Source organism: Suncus etruscus, chromosome 4, assembly GCF_024139225.1.
Source record: "Suncus etruscus isolate mSunEtr1 chromosome 4, mSunEtr1.pri.cur, whole genome shotgun sequence".
In the NCBI taxonomy this organism is placed as follows: domain Eukaryota; kingdom Metazoa; phylum Chordata; class Mammalia; order Eulipotyphla; family Soricidae; genus Suncus; species Suncus etruscus.
In genome coordinates, this window is record NC_064851.1 from 40235329 (window position 1) to 40253078 (window position 17750).

Sequence of the window (17750 nt, forward strand, 5' to 3'; positions counted from 1 at the left end):
GCTAGGAGTAAGCCCTAATCACAGTTGAGTGTGGCCCTCAAACATATATATATATATATATATATATATATATATATATATATATATATATATATACAGTACTAAGGGAGTGTGGCAAATAATAGAGTAAAAAAGAAGTGTATCTCAATTACCTTGGAGACTATACTCCAGATAAACAGTAATAAAGATAAGCCAAGATAATATTTAAAATAGCAGCAGCTTCTATTCTTGTTGCTTTGCATTTCTGAAGAACGTTCACATATATCAGCTATTTAATGTCATGATGTTTTGCAGACATTCATTTTTGGAAGCCTACTTTATTATTTTTTTTAGCATACTCTAAATGGAACAAAAGTTAAAAGAGGCTATTGATTAAACCATAAGATTTTAAAGTCTGGTTTAATGGGGTGGTAAATGATAAATTAATTCTTTTAGTAGATTTCTTTAAACCTAAAAATAGTTTGTATAAGGGACACTGTTTTTCAACTAAGTTGAGAAAAGTGCCCATTTTTGTCATGCTTGAAGAATCCCCTCGCCAGATGCCCTGCCTTCTCAGGAACACAGCTCTCTATAGCTCCAAGGATAAAGTGAAAAGCATATTTGAAATAAACCTGAGAGCCATTTACCTTGTGTCTTTATGTGTATTATGTGTCCCCAGCCGAGTTGTAAATACTTTCAGATAATGAACAGTCTCAGTTTCCTTGAACACGTTCCCTGAGTTTACCAGACTTGCTGTCACCTGAAACTGTCTTATGTATTTGCTTGTCAACAACATCCTAGTAGAAAAGAGGTTAATGCGCAGATAGCTGCCACACAGAATTCAACAGAATTGCACCTTGCTGTGTAGTGGAAAGTGTGGGTCTCTGTCTTCACTTGTCACCAGCCTCCTGCCCTGAAGATCTGAAGAGAGTGCATGCATTGGAAAAGCCAACATTGGTTCAGTAAGATGATGGAAAAGAGATGATTCTTTCTAAATTTTCTGTTAAACACAGTCCTTTATAATTATCAAGGGAGACTACTGGACTGGTATTAATAAAAGAATCCACATGCAAAGTATAGTTAAATAGTATTTTTTTTCTGGTCAAACATTAAGAAATAACATTACTACATTTGAATAGACCTACTGAAGAAAATTGTGTAGGAGGCAGAGAAGGAGACTCAGATTGGGAGGAAATTCCAGTTCAGTCTGGTTTAGAGAAACTTCAACCACAAACTCTTTTCAAAAAAATATCAGGATTCAAGCATTACATCATCTGAAGAATCTCTCATTGGTGTTCAGTCCCTGAGTGGCTGGACCCTTGTTTTCTTTATTTAACTCTTTCTCAGCTTTGACATTTCCCTTTTGGAAAAGAAACTTTTCATGTTCTTTGCAATAGCAGTTAGCATTTAAAAAAGTTATGTTCTGGGGCTGGAGAGATAGCATGGAGGTAAGGCGTTTGCCTTGGATGCAGAAGGATGGTGGTTCGAATCCCGGCATCCCATATGGTCCCCCAAGCCTGCCAGGAGTAACCCCCGATTGCTGCTGGGTGTGACCCAAAAATCAAAAAAAAAGTTATGTTCCATAACCCCTTCTCCTCCAGGAATAGATTTTTTTCTAGGTAAAGGGTCAAAGAATTAGTTTAAATAATTTGTTTTTATATAACTGAGAAAGTATTACTGCAAGAGAAATTGGAAGCCTTTGAAAAAACAGAGATACTCAACTTACAGTACAACTTCATCTCTCTGATACTTTCCTCATTTTCCTTTATGTAAAACCCAAATTTTCTTTTTGAGGTACAACTGACTGGTAATGACATTCTGCACATAAAACTAAAAAACCCTTCTATCACCTTAGATAATTGCCTTGGGGGAAGCAGTAGAATATTTAGGATCTACTCATCAATTTTTAAGTATATAATATGTATTAACATGTTAAAAATCTGCACCTTCTGACCAACATTTCTCTATTTCCTCTATATTCCTATCTTTACCTTGGCAACCACTAACAGTGCACAAGGACTTTCTTTGTCCATATCGTTGCCAGCACTTGTTAATTAATCTTTTTGTAATAGCTTTTCTACCAAATTTGATGTGTTATTTTGTGGCTTCCATTTCATTGCCCTGATGATTAGTGATTTTGAACATCTGTTCTATCTCTGAATTTCTCCTTTGCAAAAAATTCTATTTGTTTCCTCTGCCCATTTTAAAATTAGGTTCTTTTGTTTTTTTTCTATTGAGTTTTGTTTAGTTTTACTTTGGATAACAAAAACTCTTACCAAAAATGGTTTGCAAATATTTTATCCCATTCTATAAATTAGTTTTAATTTAGCTTTTTTTATTTTTCTGTGAAGAATTTTTTTATATAATTAAACTTATTTATCTTTACATTTTTTGGTATCATTTCTCAGAAATCATTGATAAGATTTCTCAGTCAAGAAGATTTTACTTAGCTTTTTCTTCTAGGAATTTCAAGCTTTCAGATCTTGCATTGAAATTTTTTCAAATCACTTCATGTTAACTTTTGTTAGTAAGGTAGGGGTCCATTTTAATTTTTCTGTTAGTAGTATAAAATAGGGATCCACTTCATTCTTCTGCATGTGAATATCTGCTATCTCAAGAAAAGAATACTCTCCTTTTTACGTTGAGTTCTCTTAATTCCCTGCCAAAGAGAGTTAACTGTTTCTCTGTGTGTTTTCTGTGTCTCTCTTTTTTTTTCTGTGTGTCTCTTAATATATTTCATTTCATTGTTACTCTGTCAATATTACATTGTTTTCTTCGCTATTTGTTTCTTTAGTAGTTTTATAATACTGTTTGAAATCAGAATGTGATGACTTTTACTTTAATCTTTTCAGTATATCTTTAGCTATTTGAGGTTTGTGATTCCATACAGATTTTTGTCCCTCCCTACTAGTTCTATGAAAAATCCTACTGGAAATTCAAAATGCCTTTGAGGCATAGAGTCAGTTCCCTTTTTTAATAGGCACACTCTTACCTACTCTTAAACATTTATGTTAAATTATTGATTTACTTAATCATTATGAATAGATGTTAAAATTATTGACTGAGCAGCTATTTAAAAGTACTAAAATAAAATCCTGTGGCCAGAAGAGACATGTAAATAGGTTAGTAAAATGGTGGCAATGTTTTATACAGATATTTCCTACTTTATGTAGACAAGAGCATTGATATAGCTAATGATTTCAAAAGAATATATATCAACATGAAATTAGCCAGTAGTCTCTCACTGGGTGCTTGAATAAAACCAGATAGACACAGGCAGTGTTTGTGACTCAGAATGGTAGAATGACTCATAGCAGCTTGGGGTTTTTGAAATTTGGATTGTTTTCTTGATTTAAAAATATCACAGTCCATTCTTTCTAAGGGTAATATAGAACATATAAGTTTTCCAGTTAATACATTGAAATCTCAATTTCTATCATGTTTTGTTTTCATAACATTCCTGGGGATAAATGAAGAAAATTATCAGAGGCAAGAATGACCAGTTATAGGCATGAAGACTTGTTCAGAATAGGAAAGCAAAGGCAGAAGAACATTGGCACTCTTATCTCAAATGGATGCCTTCCCAGGAGCTTTCTTACCTAAAGCAAGAAACTACTCAAATTAAAAAAAAAAAAAAAACCTTATTCTTTTCTGGTTCTGTTGTTATTAAAATTAACCCTAAAATTTAACCCCAGTAGTAGGAATTTGATCCCCCACAGTACAATGAGGAGTGTGAGGAATAAAATTTCATGGCTGACCTCCAGAGGAGAGAGGAAATTCACACAATATGAGTGACTAGGTGGGCAATATTAACTTTCTCTTTACATTCTTCCATGTAAGGGAACAACACTTCAACTGATATAGGATTGCAGTTGACTAAAAATGATATAGTGTTTAATACTTTAAAATAAGTTGTGTTTGAAAGAATAAAGCTTATATTCTTTATCAGGTTCAACCATGTTCCCTTCTCACTCATGAGAACCATTTTCTAGAATGAAGACTCCTTCTAGCCCAGAGCTCAGAAAATTACTGGGCATACTGAACTCAGTGTGAAAACAAATCAATAAACTACTGTGCATTGGATTCTAGTTTATAAACACATTACCTTTCAAATATCCATGTTGTCAGTCAGGGTGCTCAGAAAGTACACTCTACAAGAGTGTATTAAATAGTGCAGGTATAGATGCAGTACAACAATAGCTTCATGTTTCTTTCACCCTCTAGCAGATATTTAGGTGTAATTTCTGAAGCTGAACTGTCCATGAAAAACTGATCTGAATGTTGCCAGGAATTGAGCATTTATATTTTTGAAGAAATCATTCATGGGATATGATGCTCTAGAGAAATGGCATATGATCACCATGAGACGGTTCTTTGCAGTGAGTTTCCAAAGAATGACTTGGTTGAGAACTTGTAAGTAGTCACTGCTACAAGAACTAAGAGACTGAATGACCCTCCGAGTAGAAATAGACAGTGCATGACAGCATCCATTACAATACAGATGAAAGGTCTCAGCAAAGTAAACTAAGATAATCTAATCATTTCAAAAGTTGCCAAAGCAAACTCAGAGTGATAAAGACTTCAAAGGAAGCCTCCAAAGAACCAAAGATGGCAGATTTCTTAGAAAATATAGTGAGACTCTTGTTTAGAATCTTTTTACTCAGGTCATGAAATGAATATTTGATATTCCACATATTAAATAGTAACAAGCACAAAGAGACTGTCCTCATCTTTGATAAGAAGACCAGTGAACAACAGGGTAGGACTAGAGCTACAACCCTAGAATATGCTTAGAAACATAACAATTGATTGACTTGTGTTTCATCCAGTTTAGTTCTACATTTTTATAGGATGAGTTAATTGTTGCCCTTTGAGATCTTTCTGTGTAAAGGGGGAAGAATTCAGCTTCTAAGTACAGGAATAGAAAAACCTTGAATTGGAGTTGAAACTGTTGTAGATTTAGAACAATACTTTATATGGCGTCCCTGTTCAGAACCACTTCGGGGAGCTAGGGGATCAATTGTGGCACTGCCTATGATAATCAAGGACTGTCTGAGATTCAGGAGGTGAAGCAAGAAGATATGTGTGCCTAATGTTGAAGAAAAGCATTTTTATGTCTGTTAACATTTATGGTGTCCGATTGAGTGGGTTAGCAAAATAAAGACAGATGGCAACAGATTAATGCAAACACTTACAATACCTACAATAATGCACCCACTCCAGCTGAAGCTCTCCCTCTCAACTTCCTCTACAACTCACAGTCAAATGTCACTTAGTGACCCTGAAGAGAACAATTTATGATGGATCAGGAATCAGGATTAAGCATGCATTTATCATGGAATGAGGAATCAGAAACTTCATTTACTGTATAACTGTGATGTTTGTCTGTGGCTGGTGGATCATTATTTTGCAATCACTCTGTGTGTTAGGAAGCAGGAATTGATTAGCCTAGGGTCATTAAGTCCATCCCCTGCCTCCAGGCTGTACAGTTGGTGTAAATGGTTCCAGCTGGATATGCCTTTATGCTATTCTTAAGGAGCTCCTGAAGAGGAAATTATGAGATGTTCCCCAAGAGCATATTGTGAGGGTCTTAGTGCCTTCAGTGCCAAGAAGTTCTTTTCCACACTTAAGGAGCACTGAATTAGGGAGTCAAGGAAACTGTACTCTGCTATCAGCACTAACACTTAAACACAGTTAGACCTTAAAATTGTCTGCTTCAATTTTTCTATATGTAAGATGAGAATAGAAGTATGCCTCCTGATATCCTCAACATCCCAAGACTATGAAATGATCAGAAGTTATTTAATTTTTCTATCAATTCAAAGGGAAAATTGATAAATGATGAATAACTAATGATTGATAAGGCCATGGAAAATAGAATTGTTTGAGAATTAACATTTTAGTGTGTTAGGTTAAAAAAATCAACACAATACTTGCACACATGCATAATTGAGTCTATTGAACTTAGAGTTAAACATTAGATACATTGGACCTGGATATGTTCAAACTTATTTTCCTGATCCCAATTTGTTAAGAAAATAAAGTTATCTGTTATGGGGTTGTTATTTTAATTGTTTAGTTTAGGACCATTTGGAATAATTTTTATTTTTAGCTTTAAGATGTTCTTTGACCTGAAGTGAACTAACTGTCTTGTACTCATTCAATTGAGCCCAATATTAGTAGGATGAGTGTGGATTTGGTGTTGAACCAGAAACTCATCCACTCAAAGCACATGTGTTTCCGTATCACATAATGAAAAATACATTGTAGCTTCAAGTCTCTGATAAATGATGGTAAATTTTTTCCAGTGTTGGAATTTTTCTAATGTCTGATAAATGTCTTTCATAATTCACTAAAGCTTTTTGAGTACAAGAGAACATCCATTACAAAGTAGAGATATGAATTTTCCCTGTACACTCTTCTGACATGACCCCACCTTTGCTTTGCTGGCATTTGAATCGGGATCATTTTGTTGTTGCTGCCCAATGGGCTATGAGGTTGCACTGGAAGAGTAGTGCCCCCCTCTCCCTTGACACATGCACACAATTTGTCCTGTCTCTTTCACCCTTGGAGAGCCTCACAGCTGGTCTGCATGATACCCGATATCATTTTTATGATAAATGAAGGCCTTTCTTAAAACATAGTATCTCTGTCCTGCTATAGTGAACGAAATGCCTCCTCCAAGGACAATGCACTTCCTATTAGTTGCAGCAATTGCACAGCTATTTCTGGTCTTTGATTTTTGCCTTTTTCAAAGTTTGGACATTTTTCTCCATTCCCTCCTCCCCTCTCCATTTTTTTTTTTTTTAACTGGGGCTTTGCAGTAAGTTTGTTTCAGAGTTTGAGACTTTTTTCCCAAAGTTTTATTTCAAATACTGAGTAGAGGCTTATATAAACAACAACCAAATAGGACATAATTCAACAACAAATAATATTGGAAATAGAACCTTATCAATGTACTGGTAGCCCTTATTTCATTTAGCCTCATAGTCATATTGTAAGACAGATGAGGTACAGATGAGGTAAAGGATCAGAAAACTAAAGCTTAGTGAATTTTGGTCAGCTTCAGATTTCATCAAGTGATGATTCCAATCTTCAGAGTCAAATATCCTGATTATTTTTAATTAACTAGATCATAGCATTTAGTGCCAACTAAGACACAATGATATTTATCTGGACATGAATATTAGATATTGAATTGCTTGATCATTAGACCAGGTAAATTACATAGATAAAAAGAACGGTTGTATTCTAAGCATAAAGTGGTTACTTTGGGAGGAGTGGCTGGGGAGTAAGCATAGAAAGAGAAAAGTAGAGGTTGATGCTCCAGTAATTTTTCTTGAAGGCTTTAGAGGGCTCAGCTAATGGAGTGTACTATCCTGCAGTAAGTCAGTTCAGGGGCCTCTGACATATGTGTGTGTGGTTGTGGGGGGTGGTGATGGTAAATAAAGGAGGATAAGGCATTTCTTCCCTTTCAAATTATTTGCTTTGAGGAAGTTACTACCCTTTCATTCTGGAAAACAAAAATAAAAAGTAGTTACTTCCCAAAAACTTATTTTAGGTGTTAGTTCTAATCTAAAGAATCAAGTTTACCTTTTTATTGGTCAATTTTATGTCATCTTGACATGGAGTGCCCATAGATCTAGTTAAATAATATTCAATGCATGTTAGTGAGGGCATTTTTTTTAGATAGTTGACATTTAAATCAGAACAAAGTACAACAGGTTGTCCTCCCTAAAATGGGTGCAATTTATCCAATTATCTCAAACCTTGAAGAAATCAAAAATGTTGGGTTTCCCTTCAGTTAAAGAATTACTCCTACTTCATTAACTTAGAAGAAGGACAGCAGATCTGGACTTCCAGATTCCAACTGGAATATCCACACATATAAGTCTTAAGTATTTCAGCTATTTTCAGCTATCTAGAAATGAAATGGTATCATTATTTCTCCTGGTTGTCAATTCTTCAGACTCTGACTTAACCTAATTTTTGGCTCTTCTCCATCCCCAACTTCTTAACTACAAATTTGGGTATACCTCAGTAGATGACCTATACCTTATAATAACACTTTTATCCTATATTATATAACACTGACTACACTAACATCTTTAAATAAGATAGGCCGGAAATAACAAAGCAATAAGTAACACGATAATAATAACAGAAAACATACAATGTTATCATTGCAAGAAACTATCTATTTAAAGGACTCTACTGAAAGGACTATTGAGGGAAACAATAATAACATGAATAAGAATGCTTGGGTTAGATTACAAGATGGCTGTTTTGAACAGTGTTAGCTCCATGACATTGAGACTAAAGGCATCTTTCAAGAGGAAACAGCACTCTCCAAACAAGTGGAAACAGAGATAAACAGAGGGGACTATATTGAGTTGAGAAGCTTCTGCACCTCAAAGGAGATAGTGCCCAGAATACAAGAGCCACCCACTGAGTGGGAGAAATTATTCACCCATTATTTATCCATCAGATAAAGGACTAATATTCAAGATATACAAGTACTGACAAACCTTTACAAGAAAAAAAATCTAACCTCATCAAAAAATGGGGAAAAAAATGAACAGACACTTTGTTGAACAGTGTTAGAATTCATGAAAATTACTAGGTTACAGAGAAATGATTAAAATAAAATAAAATAAAAGTAAGGAGTAAGGATGAGAGAAAACCATTCTAAAAGAGTAAGAGAAGGATGTACAGAAAATTCATCTTATGGTCTTGACTCTTCTCTTTTAGTCAGCCTTGCTTTCTTCCTTTCTAGAGATTAAAATCACTACCCTATCACTTTGTTATTCAAACAATTTCTTCTTCATTTATTCAATAGATATTCATTGAGTGCTTTCTATGCACTAGACACCATTCCAAAAGGGCTGTATATATTAAAGTAAATCAAGCAAGAAGTATTCCTTGCCATCCTGGAGCTTCCATTCTTATGATGCATTTTAGCTGTAGGCTACCCATGACAGTTCCATAAACATCTATCTTGATCTACTTGAGATCATAGCTACTATTCTAGTTACAGTCAAAATTTGAAAAACAAAGGCACCCTTATTCTCAAGGGCTTATATGGATGAATGATAATAAAGAAAACAAGATGAATAGTAACAACAGTGTGACACATGGGATAAGATTTGAGGGGTTATGAATTATTTCTTCTAATTTTATTTGGCCATCTTTGAGATCATGCCCTTAAATAAAATGCTTGTTTACAATGACAAATCACAAACTGCATCTGGCATTTATTCTTTCTCTTCATGTTCTGGAAAATATTTTGCATTTGATAAAACAGGAATTATTATTTGTAAAATTGCAAAATTCTCAAATGTTTTTTTATTCAGCTTCATGCAGCCTTCTTTATGTTTTTCCTTTTGCATTTCATGTCTGATCATGTGTTCTGCCATTCTTAACCTCTCTCACAGCTGGGAAAGTGAAGTATTGAGTTCAAGGGGCTGGGCAACCAGCAATCTTGTTTTGAAGGGTTACTAATCAATGATTACCAGTTGGGGACAAAGGAAGAATGTGTGGTGGGTAAGGAGTGGTATTTTGCACTGCAATTGGCCATGCACACTCAATTTTTGCATAATGCAGTGTGAGGGAGGAGTGTTACATGATATTAAAAATTTCTAGGGAACATTTTCTCTCCACCTACAGACACCCTTTAATGTGCACAGATGTACTGCTTCTGATTAGTTAAACAGATTCCTCAAAGGAGAGGCTTAACAATAGGAATGGAAAGCACCAGAGGGGAGCTCTTCTTAAGATTTTCTTCTGGAAAAACTCCTCCCTTTCTCAGAAATTTGGAGACCCTGGGATCAGTATTCTCAGAATGTTCACAAGGTAGTCAAAAGAAAGTGTCATAGTTCCAAAGTCAAGGAGATTATTAACATGCAGATTTTTCTTTAGCAACACATATTTAGAAGTTGATTATGGCTTTCATTCTCACCATGATTGTTATAGATAAATGGAATATATACCAGTATAGATATAGAACCTAGGCCCGGAGAGATAGCACAGCGGCGTTTGCCTTGCAAGCAGCCAATCCAGGACCAAAGGTGGTTGGTTCGAATCCCGGTGTCCCATATGGTCCCCCGTGCCTGCCAGGAGCTATTTCTGAGCAGACAGCCAGGAGTAACCCCTGAGCACCGCCGGGTGTGGCCCAAAAACCAAAAAAAAAAAAAAAAAAAGATACAGAACCTAACACTGGGGATTTAAGTAATCATGAAGGTTGTAAGCAAGGGACAGGTGGGATGGAAATATGAATTAAAGTATGTTAAACCACATTATTTTCCTTTTTTGTAATTCTCCTACCCAAGTCTCCACGAATAAAAAGTGAGGAGAAAATGGTGACTATATTTAATTTTTAATTGGTTTTATATGTTTCTAAATTTAATTATTTAGCAAGGCATCACAGTTTACTCATAATGTGGCCTTTATTTTTAACTGGTTTGCAATGCCTTAATATTGGTGTTCCTTTCTAACTTTTAAAAAATATATGTGTATGAGTTTGTGTGCTTGTGTGTTTTGTGACACCTTTGACATTGAATCAGAATTTCTAGCTAGTTGAACACAGGAATTACTAGACCATTCAGCTGGCAGCCAGGTAGGTTTGGAAGCTGACTCTTAGGTCTTATGCTTGAGCAAAAAGGATAAGTACCTTGACCAAGTTCCCTGAAATGCTACCTAAAGAGTGATCATGCTTATAATTTAACAAGGCCTATACATAAGTGTCATTTTTGGTAGAATATTTGTGAAGAACAAAATCCAATGATATCTACACTGTTGCATGTTCTTTTCTTTGGGAAGGCTAGATATGTGAATATGATAAATTAATAAATTAATCACAGCTTTGATTAGATTACGTGATGTGGGAAAGGTGATGGATTTTAAAGACGTGATTAAGGTTCCCAATCAGTAGATTTTAAATTAATTAAACGATTATTTTGGGTAGGCCTTGCCTAATCATATGAGGTATTTAAAGGGTCTCTAAAAATCAGAATCAGAAGGAACTAGAGCTTTTTCCTGTTAACTCTGAAGAAATACATATCCATAATATAGAGAGGGCTATAGACGAGTAAGAATGGAAAATCTCTAGGCACTGAGGAGACTCTCTTACCACTTAAAGAAATAGAATTCTTCAAATAATTAACTTGGAACAGGCTATGTTTGTGACTATTTGTCATGCAGACCTGAAGAGAATACAGATAACAAAGTTAAAACAGATTTTCTAGGGAAACTGTTGATAAACTGCAAAAATCTTGAAATTATTTGTTTGTTTTGAGTTTTTTGGGGGGCACACCAAGTGACGCTCAGGGGTTACTCATGGCTCTGTGCTCAGAAACCGATCATAGCTTGGGGACCATATGAGATGCTGGGGGATCGAACCGCAGTAAGTCCTAGGTCAGCCTCATGCAAGGCAAATACCCTACTGCTGCGCCACAGCTCTGGCCCCTTATTTTGATGTTCTACCTTTTAACCGATTCTAAGTGATAATGACCCTGAATCATTAAAATAAACAAAAATACAAGTTTTAATCATACTTTTGTTTAATTTTGGCTTACACCCAACTGTGCTTGGGTTTACTTCTATTTTTCCACTCATGGATCACACATAGATGTAATTAGGGCACATAGGTAGTGTGTGGGAATGAATCAGGATTCATTGCATGCAGAACAAAGGCCTTACTCCTGGTACTATCTATTTGGTTTCCACTCATACTTAGAATCTTTGCTAAACCATGGAGTGTGGGAGAAAAAGAGTGAAATATGGCTTTTATATTTCTTCTGTTTCCACTTTACAATTTGAGTTCTAAGTGACATATAATATTAAATCAATTCCAAGTGTACAACATCATAATTTTTAAATTCATACACTTTCTGAAATGGTCGTCACAATAAATTTAATCTTTTTTTAATTTTTATTTTATTATTTTTTGCTTTTTGGGGGCCATACATGGTGATGCTCAGGGGTTACCCCTGGCTATGCACTCAGAAATCACTCTTGGTGCTCGCTTCAGCAGCACATATACTAAAATTGGAACGATACAGAGAAGATTAGCATGGCCCCTGCGCAAGGACGACACGCAAATTCGTGAAGCGTTCCATATCTTTAGCTATTCTAAAATAAAAAAAAAAAAAGAAATCACTCCTGGCTTGGGAGACCATATGGGACAATGGGGAATTGAACCTCGGTCAGTCCTAGGTTAGCACGTACAAGACAAATGCCCTACTGCTTGTGCCACCACTCCGGCCCCAACAAACTTAATCTTTTATTATAAGTAGTTACAAAAAATTATTATAACAAGAATCTTTACTAGTGTTATGAATAATTTTGAAATATTGAATATCATTTTCTTAAAATTTAGATGTAATTCACACACCAAAATCACAAATTTGTGTACCAATTATCAGTACTTCATTCTAAGATATTTTATTATTTCCCAAATGAATACTGTATCACTTAGCAGTCATGACACTTTCCCCATTTTTGTCTCCATTACTGTAATTACAAATTTATTTTCTACCTTTGTATTTTACTGTTCTGTATGTTCATATATATATGGAATCACATTATATAACCTTTTGTGTCTGACTCTTTTCATTATTATAATGTTTTTAAGATATCTTTTATGCAGATGAAACTGGTGATGTCAGAACTGGATGAGTTAGCAACCTAACCTGGCAGGAATAGCTTAAGGTGGGATAGAAAAACAGAGGATGGGCGCCTAAGGAATAAAACTTTCAGGAGTGACCTCAGAGAGATGACTCTTTTATTATAAAGGGAGAAGAAATATTTAAACTACTATACAGACAATAGGGAAAACAGAATTTAACCACACGGGAAGATTGAACAAAGGGAAGGGAAAGTCCTTACTGGTCAGGTGCAGCACATCATGTCTGAGGCCATGATCTAAACCTCTTGTCTGAGTGTGACCTACTTGACTGAGGGAACGAGGGAACGTATCCTCCATGACTGGGGGAAATGTGACTTACATGATCGATCGAGGGAAGCACAGGATGTAGGCTCCTTTGAAAAGTGTCAGATGTTTGCCCTAACAGGCGCTCATCTCCCTCTCCCCTTACTTGGGGCAAGAGTCTCTGACTTGGCCTACAAGATGCCTCCTTTCAGAGGCTCTGTGTGGCATGCCTGAGAGTCTACACTGCTAGAGCTGTAGTCTCAAAGGGGTCTAAGCCAGTCTTTGAAGGGCCCTGGCTACATGTTATGCAATAAATTATATATGTTATATATAAATACAATGGATATTGTTTGCTCTAATAAGATCTGAAGTACATTTTTAATGATGGATTTTGGTTTTCTGTTACTAGGTGTAGGTTTATAATTAAGTTGCAGCAACTTATCTTGCATTTCTTCTGAGATTAGTGTTGAAGCTGTGAAGTAGGAGCATTGCTAATATAGCAATGGCTGTGGGATGTAGAAAGGAAAACTGGGACTCCTGACATTATAGAGGGTAAGTGAAGGCAGCCTGTCCTCACTCTGAAAAACATGACATTTTTGTCTCTCCAAAGGATCCATCTTGTTTTTAGTGATAATACTTGTTGGAAATTCTTTTTGCCTGATTTTAGTCTACTTACTCAAGGTCTCTTCTTTTTTGCTGTTTTCATGGCATAGGTTATTTTTTGACTTTTTTTTTATAATTTTACTTAAACTTATTTCCTACTTTAAATGATAGTAAATCACACATAGGCAACAGGTAGCTAAATGATGGTTTTTAAAATTCCCTCTAGAAGTCTTAGTCTTTTGACTAAGAATGGATACTTAATTCATTTACCTTTAATGAAATTATTGATAATGTAAGATTGATGATCTGCCATTTTTTTGTTTTATATGTCATGATTTTTCATTTTCTATGTATGCTTTTTTCATCAATAAAATTACTGGGTATTTTTTACACTTTATTTAAAGTGATTTTTATTTTATTTATTATTGGATGTGGATTGGGTCATACTTAGTATTTAGGGGCTTACAGACTATTCCTGGCTCTGTAGTTAGAAATAACAACTGATAGTAATAGGTAATATGTGGTTTCAAGAAATGAATTAGGGCCAGTGAAATTACAAGGTAAGATCCTTAATCTCTATAGCATCTCTCCAGCCTTCATCCCACTGTTATTGTTTTTAAAGTACAGATTTTCAAGGCCAGAGAGAGAGAGAGCACAGTGAGCAGGATTTTTGCATTGCACTTGGCCAACCTTGGTTTGATCCCTAGCACGCTATTTGCTCCCCCTAGCTTAACCAGAGTGATTCCTGAGATCATAATTCCTGAGCACCACCAGATGTGGCCCAGAAAGAGAAAAACAAAACAAAAGAGTAAAAACCTTGTGTTCTGAGTTTTAATTGCATAGGGATTACAATTAACATAATAATGATTACTATTTAGTATAAATAACAACTAAATTTTTTTACTTAACAAATTATTGACTACTTCATTATTCTAAACATTTTAATCTTTTTTAAAATAATTTTTATTGTGACCAACGTGAATTACAAATCTTGCACAGTAATATATATATATATTTTTTTTGGTTTTTGGGCCACACCCGGTGATGTTCAGGGGTTACTCCTGGCTATGTGCTCAGAAGTCACTCCTGGCTTGGGGGACCATATGGGACGCCGGGGGATCGAACCATGGTCCGTCCAAGGCTAGCGCAGGCAAGGCAGGCACCTTACCTCTAGTGCCACTGCCCGGCCCCGCACAGTAATATTTAAGGTACAGAATGACATTGAATTAGGGATATTCCCACCACCAGTGTTGTCCTCCCTCCAACCCTGTTCCCAGCATTCCCTTCCTTTGCCTCTCGGACTGCTAGTAAAACTGGTCCCCTCTGTGTATAGCTTGTTAAAGATTGGTTATAGTTTCAGTTGTTGTTGACTTTGGGTTTGGTGTTTAAGTCTGATCATTTTTATTTCTACTCAATGTTTATATGACTGTTTGATTCTGGTACCATCCATTTTTCCCCCTCAATTTATGAGGCAGAACAAGATGATTCAAATGATGTGGTTCTGTTTGAAAAAAAAAAAAGAGAGAAGAAAATAAAAAAAGAAAAAACCAAAAACCAAAACCAAACCAAAAAAAACAAAAAAACCTAGGAAGAGTCCATCTAGAGGTTATAAATATCAATTTAAAAAGAAGAAAGGGAATAAAACATAACAATAAAAAACCCAAAGAACAAAAACCAACAACAAAAATAAAATAAACAAAACAAAAAAAGAATAAAAAAAATCAAACAAAAGCAGCAACTATCAAAAGTACCACAGCAACAAATACAACAACCAAACAGTAACCACGAGACCAAAATTAAAAAGAAAGAAAGAAAAGAAAGAGAGAGAGAAAGAAAGAAAGAAAGAAAGAGAGAGAGAGAAAGAAAGAAAGATAGAGAAAGAAAAGAAAGAAAGAAAGAAAGAAAGAAAGAAAGAAAGAAAAGAAAAGGAAAGAAAGAAAGAAAAAAGAAAGAAGAAGAAAGAAGGAAGGAAGGAAGGAAGGAAGGAAGGAAGGAAGGAGGAAGAAAGGAAGAAGGAAGGAAGGAAGGAAGGAAAGAAGGAAGGAAGGAAGGAAGGAAGGAAGGAGGAAGAGAGGATGAAATGGAGGAAAAGAAGAAAGAAAGGAAGAAAGAGAAAAGGAGAAAGAGAAGAAGAAAAAGAAAGAGAAAGAGAAAGAAAAGAAAAAAGAAAAGAAAAGAAAGAAAGAAAGAAGAAGAAAGAAAGAAGAAGAAAGAAAAGAAAGAAAGAAAAGAAAGAAAGAAGAAGAAAGAAGAAAAGAAAAAAGAAAAAAAAAAGGAAAGGAAAGGAAAAAAAAAGAAGGAAAGGAAGAAGGAAGAAAAAAAAGAAAAAAAGGAAGAAAGGAAAGAAAGAAAGAAAGAAAGAAAAGAAAGAAAGAAAGAAAGAAAGAAAGAAAAAGAAGAAAGAAAGAAAGAAAGAAGAAAGAGAAGAAGAAGAAAGAAAGAAAGAAAGAAAGAAAGAAAGAAAGAAAGAAAAAGAAAGAAAGAGAAGAAAGAAAGAAAGAAAGAAAAAAGAAAAGAAAGAAAGAAAGAAAGAAAGAAAGAAAGAAAGAAAAGAAAGAAAGAGAAAGAAAAAGGAAGGGGTGTGGTGTGGCAAGGTTTTTTGTTTTTGTTTTTCTCATAGACACAGTATTGGGGAAAGTATAGAGGAAAGTAAGTATTGGGGAAATTAGAAAGTAAGATATTAGAAAGTAAGTATTGGGGAAATTAGAAAGGGAATTTCCTTGGCCTAAAAGATACAGGGTTTCTCCTCCCTTGAAGCATACTGTCATGGGAATAACTACAGGCTCTGTACATGCTCCTTTTCACATCCCAAAGAATTTTTATGGTTATTACCAACTAAATTTTCATACTATATAAAATCTTCTTTTAGATGCATTCTCTTTCTTCTCCTTTGTTATATCATCGTTACACAAGGGAAGCTTTGTGTATTACTTGCCTGGCATCAAAGTAATAATTATTGCTTTATTCAATTACCTTTCCTTTCTTTTCATTTTTTAATTATTGATGTGGATTACACAGTCTACATTCTTAGAGCCTTTATTCACTCTAGGTTGCACTTGGATTTGGGAAGCCATGTGGTGTCACAGATTAAAATCAGGTTTCTGGATCAGAGATAGCAAAAAGTTAAGTTACACACGTTGCAAGTGGCTGGCCCAAGTTGGGAACTTACCACCAAATGTTTTCCTGAGCATTACTAGATGCATCTTTAGAGGTTCCGAGGCATATGAAACTTACTTCAGTGACCTGGGATATCTTTATCACTCTAGGGCTTGAACCTCACTACATGGGCTCTCACATCAAGTCACTGGCCAAAAATGATTGAGATTAGCTCTTAAACCCCCAAAGCACAGCTTAAGAGGTATTACTCTTTCAATGATAGTAATAGATAAATAAGAGCCCCTAGGTCATGAACATGAAAATACATGCTCCATAATTAATTCATATCCTAGGATCTATAGCTGTCTCTAAAGTCTTATATTAGGAATAATTACAACAATAAAATACATTAATATTGTCTTTCATGCTTATTTATAGAGTTATGTTTAACCAATATTCTCCATTTCTCTTTTAAAATTTGATTTATTGTATAATTTTCTTACATGCCACATGAAGGATTGCACTAATTAGAACAGATCAATTTCTAACAGACATCTTTATATTTTGCCCATTTGAATGTTTTATTTTTTCCTTTATTTGGGATGGATAGTTTTGTTGGATATAAAATTTTGTCTTATGTTTTCTTTTAGTGCCTCAAATATTTGTTTCACTGTTTTTGCTCTTTATAATTATTGGTAAGAAATCAAATGTTAATCTTAATGATAGTCCCTTGAACATGATTAATAAATTATCTTTTTTATAATTCTTTATCAAATGGCAAATGCCAGATAGTGTTGCGTTTTGTTTAGTGACCCTCTTGAACTAATTGTGAAAAATTAGAGTTTTGTGTGTGTGATTAGCCACAGTTATCTCTGTTCAGTTTTGTGGTTGAACTTATCACTGAAAACAAACTGCTTATTGTTTTGCTTTTGTTCCACTTCTGGTGATGCTCACGGATTACTTCTGGCTCGGCCATTGTATCATTTTCGATGTAGTTTCTGTGTATCTCTTTTTTTATTTTTTATTGTTTTTTGGGTATAATTATATCAATGCTTATATACCTTGTATATTAGCCCTTTATCAGATGAATGATGATGGGCAAATAATTTCTATTTGCTTGTGGGGTGTCTATATTTTGGTCCTT

General features: G+C 34.9%; 1 non-coding gene across 1 annotated transcript; it reads left to right on the top strand.

The window, feature by feature from the left end:
- The first annotated feature begins 11994 nt into the window (after window positions 1-11994).
- Window positions 11995-12101, top strand: LOC126008317 (U6 spliceosomal RNA). Its single transcript, XR_007495653.1, has one exon. It is a non-coding gene; the product is annotated as a U6 spliceosomal RNA (small nuclear RNA).
- The last annotated feature ends 5649 nt before the right edge of the window (window positions 12102-17750 follow it).